At 35.5% G+C, this 12,150-nt stretch overlaps 2 pseudogenes; both read left to right on the top strand.

The window, feature by feature from the left end:
• Nucleotides 1-2,218: 2,218 nt before the first annotated feature.
• Nucleotides 2,219-4,750, top strand: LOC126751555 (uncharacterized; annotated as a pseudogene).
• Nucleotides 4,751-9,544: 4,794 nt separating this feature from the next.
• On the top strand, nucleotides 9,545-12,124 carry LOC126751554 (putative nuclease HARBI1; annotated as a pseudogene).
• The last annotated feature ends 26 nt before the right edge of the window (nucleotides 12,125-12,150 follow it).

Raw genomic sequence — 12,150 nt, 5'->3', positions numbered from 1 at the left:
AAAGTCCCAATACCGTCATTGTCATTTGGCCCGTTACGCGTCCTCTGTTGTATTTCCGTTTCGTTAAAAAAGTTTCATCAATCTGGACTGTTTTGCCCTCTCCCCCGAGACAAAACTCTGCGTTTGAACAGATAACCTCAGCAATTTCCCTTAAATAACTGTAATAATCCACAACAGTATTGCAGCTCAATATCGGCTCCTCATTTTGCTTTCGCCAGTTGATTAATTGAGCATACACCGTCGTCACGTTCATTTTGCTCACAAAACAGCAAATGATTGCTAGAATTTCTTTCGGAGCCAAATGACACTGGCACCCATCCAAGAATGTTCCTCGAGCAGGACTTATGCACTGCCTGCAATCCTTCGCTCCTTTTTTCTTTGTTGGCTTCGAATCGCACCTCCAAACCCATCCTAATTTAGCGTTTTTCTTTTCCTCTGGTCGCATCTTTTCTCCGCATTTATCGCATAATGGAGGAGTGGAATCCCTTGTTGGAACTAATCCAACTTCCTCTAAAAGCAGCAACGATTGCTCAAAACAAGCTGTCCAAATGATGTAAAAATAGAAAAAATTCTTAACTTTTAATTTAAAAACGGATGAGACATTTTAATTATTATTTTCACAAAAATCCGAAAAAGTCTCTAAATATCGCAATCACTAATTCACTTCGCTTCACTTCACTTCAAGAAAAGAAGAATTCAAAAGAATCACCGTTAAGAAATTCCAACGAATTAGATCTAACGGAAACTAACGGGAAATTTTTTTTGTTGAAAATTTCAAAGTTTCCATTGGCAATATAAAACCGGTATTTACTGAATATTGTATAATAATATTTTTCTATATTTTTTAAATAATATACTTATATGTATGTATATATTCATATGTATATAAATATGGATTATATTACATAGTATACTATTTATATATTTATATATGTGTATATAAATATATCATATAAATATATAAAACAAATTTTTGATTATATATTCAGGACACAAAGTATGGCAACACTGCTATTTGTCATAAATGTAAACACACAAATCGCTTGAAACTTCGAATGTGCAAAATTGTTTTAAAGTACATATATTTATTTTCTCAAAAAATATACAATTAATATAAATTTTTGATATATACGAATGTCTACAGTGTAATTAAAATATATATTAATTAAAAAATGTGTGAAAAGTGGGTTAAACATAGTGAAATACCGAGCATTGTTTTAACAAATTTTAGAACTTTAAAGTGAAATATCTCGAAAACTATAAGTCTGAGGACGGTATATGTATGTATGTGTATACATTTTTTAATCCTGAGGACCTCCTCTATCCATCCGTACCATCAAATCGCGGCGCCGCAAGAATCGTAATATTGCCCAAAAATGAATGAAAAAATATTATATATTAACAACTACGTTCTCTCTGAATTTTCCAGACGCAGTAGAGATCTAGACGAAATAAGCAACTGGAAGTCCACAGAATATCGTCAATTTTTGTTATATTCGGGTATAATTGTGTTAAAAGATTGCATCCCGGATTGCATTCTGGTGTTCTTCTTCTAAGTTGCGAAAAATCTTGTAGAATAGAATCCACTGTTACCAATGAATTGTTAAAAGAATTTGTTAAGTTATTTAGTAATTTTTATGGACAACATTTGGTTAGTTTCAATATTCATGGTCTTTTGCATTTAACTGATTACGTTAAAAAATTCGGGCATCTAGATAATTTTTCTGCACATAAATTTGAAAATCATATGCATTATTTGAAACGTACAATTAATAACCCCAATAAGATTTTACAGCAATTATATTTAAGAATAGAAGAAAGAAGAAATTTTACAGATTCTAGCAAAATTCCTCAAATGGATAGGTTTTTTATTAATTGCAAAAAAGACAGCAATAAAATACGGTCTCTGAAAATTGTCAACCAACAAAACCAACCAGATGCTTTTGGTTGTCTTATTTTGACAAAGTTGGTGATGTTTTCAAAGAGCCTTCGGTGACCTCTTCGGGTTTAGGTATTCTAGTAGGTGAAATTAAAGATGAGGACATTCAAATTATTAAAAAAGCAGATTTATAATTTAAGTATTTTTCTATTCCAATAGGGAATAAATTTATTTTAATTCCTCTATTGTTCTATAATTTTACATAGAAATATGGATTTTTCTTTCCCCATTGACTCCTCTTCCTCGGAGAACATTAGTGCACGGTAGCGAGATGGTAAAATGACTTTATTTTACTTATGTACATGTTTTTCATTGTAATCATTTAAACTTTCTTTATAGGAGAAGAAATGAGCCAATCTCGTATCGCCGAGCCCCATTCGCAGCGTATGGCCACCCCATATAAGTTGCGATACTGTGTTGGTACTGCAGAAAATCCTTGAAAGTCTTGGTAGAATAGAATCTCGGCAAGAAGACATGATAAATCGATTATCAGCTGTAGAAAGCGCTCTTGCTGAGAAGGTATTTATTGAAATAAAATTATTATACTTATTTTAAAATTATTTTAATTATTTAGTATTTTGAATTTCAGATGCCAGAACGTGCGGAGATCCAAGCACAAGGTCAATTGTTGCTGGAGTGTAAGGTGCTCTCGGCAAAAACCCACCGCAGTGTAAGTCGCATCACTGGCGCAGGGGTGAGTGAGGAGCATATTCTGTTGCAAAGCTTGGTCCCCAAACATTGCTGAAGGTGGAGGAGCACCTTACACACAAAGCTTACTTTGACGCTATGGTAAGTTTGCCTTTTTTCCATATACATACAGCTACTCACACTCAAAATGGGACACTAAGAAAACTTTGCTTAAGTTTTAAAGTTTATTTTCAACATAATTCATTTTATTAATAATATTTAAAGACAAAACAAAGCAATTTTTCCTTTAATTTCATAAAAAATAATAAATAATTTGCATTTTGGTTTGAACATTGCTTAAGTTGAAGCTCACTTTTAAAGTGGGACACTAAAATTATTTTATTATAATATTGCTTTGGACGCATGATTAGTATTTGGTTGACTTCCCATTGCTGGCAATCACAGCATGCAGACGTCGGGGCACTAAATTTTTACAAAATTCTGGCGCAATATTATACCATTCTTCCTTTACAGCGTCCTTCAGAGCGGTAATATTTTTCACTCTACGTTTGGCAACTCTTTTTTTCAATTCCGCCCACAAATGCTCAATTACGTTTAAGTCTGGAGAGTGGGGAGGTGTTTTCAATACTTTCTGGCAATTATAGAGTAGCCAGTTTCGCGCATTCCAACTCTTATGCATCGGATCGTTATCCTGGTAAAGCACGAAGTCGTCTTTTATGCCGAGATTTTCGACGCTTTCCTTCACAATTTCTTTAAGAATATCAATATAATACTTAGAGTCCATTATTCCGTTGACGAAGTGCATTTTACCGACTCCAGACTCAGACATACACCCCCATATCATAAGAGACGCACCGCCATATTTTACTGTTTTTTTAATCGCCGCATCACGAAGTTCAGTACGAGGTTTCCGCCAAGCAAATCTTTTTTCATCCGGCCCAAAGAGATTTATTTTAGTTTCGACTATAAAAAGAACCTAAAGCGATTACGAGAGAATAAAAAAAGGTAGGTAAAATTTAAAATAATTACACTTACTTTGGACCAGAACGTTGTATTGTCATTTATATGTTTTCCGGCATGCTCTGGCGTGAAAATTAGTACTCCTAAAGACTCGTCGAATTGTTTCAGCACTAACATCTACATTTTTTATTTCCTTTAACTTATTTTTTACCTCAACTGCTGACAAGAGTGGGTCGTTCTCGATTTGTTTTAAACAATATCTCTTGTCGCGGTCGGATAATTTGTATCTACCAGCGCAATTTCGTTTTTTATTTTCAATATTATTAGTGGCTTTAAAACGCTTAATGATATTAAATACCGTGCTCTTCTTCTTATTAACTATTTTGGATATTTCTCTTACCGATTTGTTGTTTTTATAATTATTTATTACAATGTCTTTCTTCGACTGTAATCTGAAGCTTTTGTGACATTTTGAAGAAATTAACATCCGAACACAATGAAATATCACAACACACTGATTTAAGTAGAAATTGCCGACGGCAGCGTCAGGAAAATAGCGGTACTTTAAAAAAATTGCACGCGTCCCACTTTGAATGTGAGCATACAGTAACTAGATGAATATGTAAAAATGCCAATATTTTGAAAATCAAACTGTAAAAAAAAATCAAAAACGTAATTTTAGTTAAGTTTCAATGTAATGACATAAAATAAAAAAAATTTCGACAACATTACTGCACATATAAGAGATATTTAAGATGAATGATACAAAATAAGTAGTTTTTAGTAGTGTCCCATTTTGAGTGTGAGTGGCTGTATATATAAATATTTATAAATAAATAAACATTTATAGGCGGCCAGTATCCTAAATCTAAAATCTACCAAGGCCTCGATAGAGAAGGTCATGCAGTCCTTATTTAGTGACGAGTTGGTATGGCTATATAACTACGATGGAAAAGCGGGAAAAAAGGCCTTAAATAAATTAAAAATAGTGGATATCACTCTTGGTAATATTAATCTATTTATATTCTTTCCTTTTTAATTTTTCGTTTTTAATTTTTTCTTTTTAATTATTAATATTTTATATATATCTAGCTGCATTTGCAAGTACGCACGATAAGAAAATTTTAGCTGTAAGATTTTTTGTTAGTTTAAGCCAAAATCGCTATAAACATATAAGACGTAATTTTTTACTTTTATTATACTTATAGTATTTGTTAGTAATATTTCTGATTATAATAACCATAAATAAAATAAGAAATAATTAAAGTTTTTCTTAAAATAATCTTTTATTTCATCTTTACTTTATTATAATCTTCTTTCAGGTATTTGTCTTTTACAATATTTTTTCAATCTTTTATTTTCAGGTATTTGTCTTTTAAAACCTTTTTTCATTCTTTTATTTTCAGGTTTTAATAACCTTTATTTTATTTTCAGGTATTTGTCTTTTATAATCTTTTTTCACACAGCGGCTACGCTTGCTAGGTCATGTTGTCCGGATGGACGAAAACACTCCAGCTCTGAAAGTATTCTACGCAGTACCCGCCGGGGGAAGCAGCGGAAGAGGAAGACCTCTACTCCGTTGGAAGGACCAAGTGAAGAAGGACCTGACTTCGCTTGGAATATCCAATTGGCCCCACGTAGCGAAAAGAAGAAACGACTGGCGCGCTGTTGTTAACTCGGCTATAATCGGTGTCTACGCCAATTAAGAAGAACAAGAAGAATCTTTTTTCACGCTTTTATTTTCAGGTATTTGTCTTTTACAATCTAGGTAGGTAGGTAGGAGTGCAGCCCTATCGGGCTCAATTAGCACTTGATGTGCCATTTTGTTACACTATTCGTAGAACCTCCTGTATCTGCTATTACGTTTCACCTTCTCTCTCAAACCATTTTGAGGTTTCGATGAAACTACTTATGTCCGATAGGCTTTTGGTGGAAATCCATTCAAGGTTTGGTGCTTGGTGGATTCCGAGTGTTTTGTGTCGGATCTGTGCTAGAGCTGGGCATTCGCAGAGAAAGTGGAAGATTGTTTCCTTGTTCCCTGCTACTCCACGACCACGGCAGATGTCGTTGTAGGGCATACCCATTTTGGACGCATGTTCCCCAAATGGCCAGTGCCTTGTTGTGGTAGCTGTTATTCTGTAAATACTTTTTCTTGACCTATTGAATAAGTCGTTGGTTCTTTTCCTGACATATGTTGGCCATAATTGTTTAGTTATGACGTATTTTATAATGCTTTTCCACCTGTTATTTGCAATTTGTTGAAATTGTCTATTGATCTCTCCTTTGATCGAACCCAGCGGGCTTGGTATTAGCTCCGTCTCGGATTCGTTGAGGAAAGCTCCTGCCTTTGCCAACTCGTCTGCTTTTTCGTTACCGAAAATGTTCCTGTGGCCGGGAACCCAGATCAAGTTGAGTTGGAGCTTGTCTTATATTGAGCTTAGTGCTCTCCTGCAGTTGTGAACTATACTGGAATTTGTCATGGATGAAGACAAGGCCGGGAGCGCCGCTTGGCTATCCGTAAATATATGTAGTTGCTTTATGTGTATTCCCGTGGTTTTCTAATAGAACTTCGCAGGCTTTTTCTATGCCTAGTACTTCTGCTTGGAAGATGTTAGCCGAGTTCGGTAGACGTATAGAGAGAGATTTTTGGAAAAGTAGATCAGCGGAGAATACCACTACTATAGCCTACTCCGCAGTCCATTTCAGGACCATATACAGTCGGTATAGACTGAGATGGTATCCTCCTCTCCTAATGAACCTCTTCTCCATTCTCGTCTAGATGGTATCCTCACCTGAAAGTGTCTATTGAAGTCCAGTTTCGGGAGAATGTAGTTTGATTTATTAATGGTGAGCTTGTTTAGGATAACACTATGTCCGTAGTTCTGCTGATTCCAACCTTCCAATTCTTTTACTCTTATCGCCGCAATAGCGGCTGTTTTGTAAATAAAAATGTTCATCGGTAGTTGATGCAGGATCACATTGAGCGCATCAGTCGTATTTGTATACTATTTAATTTTTTAATTTTGTACTGTTTGTTTAGCGCTGGCCACCATCCCAGAGCTCCATATGTAAGTATAGGTCTTATGACAGCTGTATACATCCACATGATTATACTTGAGTTGAGGCCCCAATTCTTGTTGACGATTTTCTTACAAGTATAGTAGGCCATGTATGCTTTGTTTATTCTTTTTTCTATATTTATTTTCCAGGACAGTTTGGTGTCAATCCCCACCCCCAAGTATTTAGCTGCGGGGGATAAAGTGAGTGTTGTACCGTTTAGTACCGGAAGTTGAAACTGAGGTATTTTGGTTCTGCTTGTGAATAGCATAAGTTCTGTTTTGTTCGGGTTAACTCCTAGTCCATTGTTTCTAGCCCATAGGTTTAACCTTCGAAGTGCTCTTTCCCTAATCTTGCTGACTGTTGAAGGAAACATACCTGAAACCAACAACTCTATATCGTCTGCATACGCTACTGCTTTCACTCCTCCACCGTTTAGTTTGATTAGTATTTCGTTCAGCGCTGCAACCCATAGAAGCGGAGAGAGGACCCCCCCTTGAGGCGTTCCTCTACTCACATAACTTGTTTGTGTTGCTTGCTGTTCTCAAGCATCGATAGTATCCATCTGCACACAGTGTCATCTAAGCCACCATGTGCCAGGGAATTAATTATCGCATTTATTTCTATGTTATTGAAGGCGCCCTCTATGCCTAGAAAAGCAGCCATGGTGTATTGTTTGTGGTATACTGATTTTTTAATTACACTTATCACCTCGTGAAGGGTAGTTTCGGTTGATCGGCCCTTTATGTACGCATGTTGGGACTTCGATAACTTCTCCGCCGTTATTGTTCTTACGTGTAGATCTATTAGCCTTTCTATTACCTTCAGCATAAAGGAGGTAAGGCTTATACTTAGGTCTAAAATCTTTGGCATTCTCGTGTGTTCTTCTGCCTGGTTTTAGAAGGAACAAAACTTTACTTCTTTTCCAACTTCTTGGGATGTAAGATATAAACTATTTATAGCATATTTGATTTTGCTTTTGTCTATTATTTGGCTTCGATAATCAGCTGCGTTCAACGGTGGTTCTGGTTGAACCCTCGTTGAAGGTCTTTGCTGACTTCCGGGAAAGTGCGTTTTAATTAGTACCTCAAAGACACTCTTTTGCCGAGGAGGTCCATTCACTTCCCTCCGCCCTAATGTAGGCAGTATTAATATGATCTTTGGATAGCATTTTGCTCAGACTAGAGGTTTCTCTGCAACTTTCTATCGATGTGCAGAAAGATCGCCATGAGTCGTTTTTATCTTTCCTGACTTCTTTTTTGTATCTTTTCATAATGTCTTTATATGGCTGACAGATTTTGGTGCTAAAATTCTCATCGAAAGCTTTCGTTAGTTGTGTTCTCAAATTCTTGAGTTCACTGTTCCACCAAAGAAGAGACTTTCTCTTTTTCAAAACTGTTAGCGGAGTAGATTTATTGAATGTTGTGGTTAAGATTTTTTTCTAACTTCTCTACTTCTGAATCTAGTTCCTGAGGATTTCTGATACTCTTATTGCCTCCCTTTTCAAGGCATTTTGTTGCTATACTGGCGAATTTTTCCCATGCTCCTCTTCTAGGGTTCCGGTATGTGAGAGGAGCACTGTATTTCTTGCGGATGTTGGAGTTATCCGACATGGAAGGCTCATCGGATACCCTCCAGTTATCCACAACGAGACTGTCTGTGTCTGTTGATAGTGTGAGGACAAGAGCTTATCGCCCTTGTTGCATATGCTTAGATTACTATTCAGAATATACTGCAAGAGTGACTCACCTCTGTTGTTTATGCTGGGGCTTCCCCATACGGTGTGCATTGCGTTTGCATCACACCCTATTAGGATACCTTCCATCCTGTTCTCCTCTACTAGACTGGTGAGCGGGGCCGGTGGTATGTCTTCGTCATGGGCCAAGTAGGCCGAGACCAAGAAGAATGGCTTTTCCTTCTGTTCCACCTTTACCGCTGTGATATCTGCTGTGCTGTAATTACGACAAAGAAATGCATTTATACTTTTATTGATAAGAATGCATGCCCTAGGTTTACCTTTGTTCCATGTGTAAAACAGGTTAAAGTTGCTGCTGTTCAGCCCTTTAATGGTATCTTCATTGACCCAGGGAAGATTTTACAATCTTTTTCCACTCTTTTATTTTCAGGTTTTAATAACCTTTATTTTATTTTCAGATATTTGTCTTTTATGATCTTTTATTTTCAGCTATGTATTAATAATTATTTTCTTTAATTAATCTTTTTTCAGATGAAATTATTTTTTAAATTAAATATATTTTTATTTACACAAAGTTACCGTTAATATATTTAATTACAATAAATTACAATTTTATGTAAATATGTATTAAAAATAATAAAATTAATAATTTAAAAATTAAAAAGTTTTCTTTGAAATTTTAAGAAATTTTTAAAGCAGGAATCAAAAAATGCAACCCTACATCAGCCGTCGATTGGGGATATTAGAGCAGGACAGATATACTTTTTTATATGACACTGCTGAATGAGCGCAACAGAGATGTATCATCACATGTATACGTACTACCCACAAGTTTACCCACTGATTCACGGGTTTTTTACCCGCTCATGGTTGGCAGGGTATATACTCGTACATAAATACATATGTACATAGAATATACGTAGAATGTACATAGAAGATTCAGATTAGATATTCACACGAAGTTCATCAATCGTCGCTGGTTTGTTAACATAGACCCTAGACTTGACGTAGCCCAACAGGAAATAGTCTAACGGCGTCAAATCGCACGACCGAGGCGGCCAATTGACTGGGCCATTTCGTGAGAAAACACGTTCACCAAACGTGGTTTTCAGTAAATCGATTGTGACATTCGCTATGTGGCTTGTGGCGCTGTCCTGTTAGAACCACATGTTGTCAAAGTCCATATCATACAATTCGGTCCAAAAATATTCGGTTATATTTGAGCGGCAGCGTTTCCCGGCGCAATGACGCCGCCGGCCCGTAAACCGCACCAAACAATTTTTTCGGAATGCAATGGTGACTCAGCCAATACGTGTGGATTGCTGCCTGTCGAGTAACACATATTTTTCTTATCGACGAAGGCTTTCAGCCAGAAATGAGCCTCATGTGAATTTCTTTAAAATATGCCACCTTATGACCAAAAATTGTCCAAATCCAAACGAAATTCCCAGTATTTACACTTGACTTCTGATCGAAAATATCAGTCAATGTGTGAGATATGCAATTGAAATTCAGACAGAAGCCTTTCCTCTCAACAGTATTTCTGTGTATTAAAAAAGGTTTGAATCGGAGCAATATTTCCCTGAGGCCCCATATATGTACTTAATGTAAAGATTTTCGAACTTCCATGTTGGATATATCACCCAATATTTGAGTTATATCAATGAAAATACAAAACGTGTTTTACTCATAACAGTGTATATTTGTGCCTAAAATAAATAAAATTGATTGAAAAATTTTTTAGTATGTGGCATGATATCTCCTTCTTCAAACTTCACAGGTAATGTGCATTTAAATAAATATTAGCTCTTTCCTGAGCAATAACTTAATTGAACTCTTTTGCTACAAAATTTTCAGTAGTTTTTATCTGTCAAATCTTCACTTTTAGTTCGTATTACCAAAAATAAGTTTGGTTGATTTGAAGTTGAATTGCTATACTTTCAATTGAACTTTGCGCTGTTAAAACCATAAGAAAGGTTTTAAATACGGATTATTAAAAAATAATGAATAAGTTATTTTAGCTGCGAATAGGAATGTTGTCATACAAACTGAACACTCAAGGTCAAGTTTTTATAAGGAAATCATTTTTATTTGACAAGATAATCTTCGATTAAATTTTTCAGATCGACAAGCGCGACGAACTGAGTTGATTTAGGCATATCCAAAAAGCTGCTCATTTGTCGGATTCGTTGATATTGCCCACAATAGAATATATCCTGCATACAAATCGATCAAACGCAATTATTTCAATGGAAACTTTTTGGTTTGACAAGGTACGTTCATGAAGTTTGGAACAGTTTATTGTCCGAAACAGTGCTACAATATTCGAACATATTGTGTATATACATACTTTATGCTTTGTGTGCACTTTAATGCTATAAGAAATGCGGATGTTAACGTTTTGAGTTGTTTGTAAGTGAATACTATTATAGACTTGTTTTTCGCATGTACTGAATATGATCCATAAAAAATAAATATAATACTCGTATTACATAGAGTTGGAAAACATGGCCCAACGAACACCTCACAGAAATTTGGAGTCTTAAAACATCTTTGGTTCGAGCGGCGTCGTCAATACAAATAGAAACTGTGCCTAACCCTCAAGATTAATACGAGTAGTCGAATAGTTTGTGGGCTAGTGTGAAAGCAAATGGATGCATTTCCACAAACAATTTTGCACATCGCTCATTTAGTATAGGTTTTATTATGGCAGGACTAAGAGGGGGATTCTGTAACCAGTCTCTAGTCTCTATTTGACACATTTTGAGGTAAAGTCTCAATTTGAGACTAGTTACTATTCACTAAACAGTCTCAGTCTCTAGTCTCAAAACATTGTCTCAAATTTTGTCAGCTGGTAATAAGCAGGTCACAAACGTATTAAGAAAAGAGAAAACAAGCAATGGACGAAGAAGTCGCAGCTTTTTTGTTAATTTTAGAAACATATGAAAATGAAGAAAGTAAGTATTGTTTAAAGCAATGAATATAACAGTATTATTAATTTCTTTCAATCAGAAATGCAAACAGGAGGAATTTGGCGCACTTAAGGAATAGTGAGGATCCATTTTTATTGGAGGAAGAATATTTAGAAAATATTTTCGTTTTCCAAAATCGTTGTGTTGGGACCTTATACAGGATTTGAAACCTCACGACAATCGTTTCCGAAAGTCTGCTATTCCTTTCGAGATTCGGGTGAGTGTTCATGCTTTTAAATTAAAATTTTTTACTAAACATTGGTGTACTATTTCTAGTTCGTTTCAGTGCTATATTTTTTTTCAAATGGCTCATACCAATATTGCATTGGAAATAGCCATTTATCTGCCATGAGTCAACCTAGCATATCCCGAAGTATAAGGCATATATGCAAACTTGTGTTGGAACACAAAAATGTGGAAATAAGTTTCCCAAATGCAACAGAGCACTACAACACGATAAAGTATATATATATATGAGTTAAATTAAACAAGTATATCAAAACATAAATATATTTCTAGTTTCCATAATAAGTTTGGAATAAAAGGAGTGATTGGTGCTATTGACTGCACCCATGTTGCTATAATTGGACCGTCTTCGTCGTCTAACGCTATTCCACATGAATACATGAACCGAAAGGGTTACTATAGTATTAACGTAGAAGCGGTAGGTTAAATTATTAATTTAATATAATTAATATATGTATATATGAATTTTAGATTTGTGACGACAAATTTATTTTTCGCCATTTAAATGCTCGTTTTCCTGGCTCATGCCATGACTCCGGAATTTGGAGAACATCGCCGGCCAGAATAAAATTAATAAGGGAACATGTTGCTGGTTCATTTAAGTGACTTCTAGGTGACTCAGGATATCCACT

The sequence above is a fragment of the Bactrocera neohumeralis genome, chromosome 2, assembly GCF_024586455.1.
Source record: "Bactrocera neohumeralis isolate Rockhampton chromosome 2, APGP_CSIRO_Bneo_wtdbg2-racon-allhic-juicebox.fasta_v2, whole genome shotgun sequence".
Lineage (NCBI taxonomy): Eukaryota > Metazoa > Arthropoda > Insecta > Diptera > Tephritidae > Bactrocera > Bactrocera neohumeralis.
The sequence above is the reverse complement of the archived record's forward strand: the minus strand, read 5'-3'. Positions and strand labels throughout refer to the sequence as shown.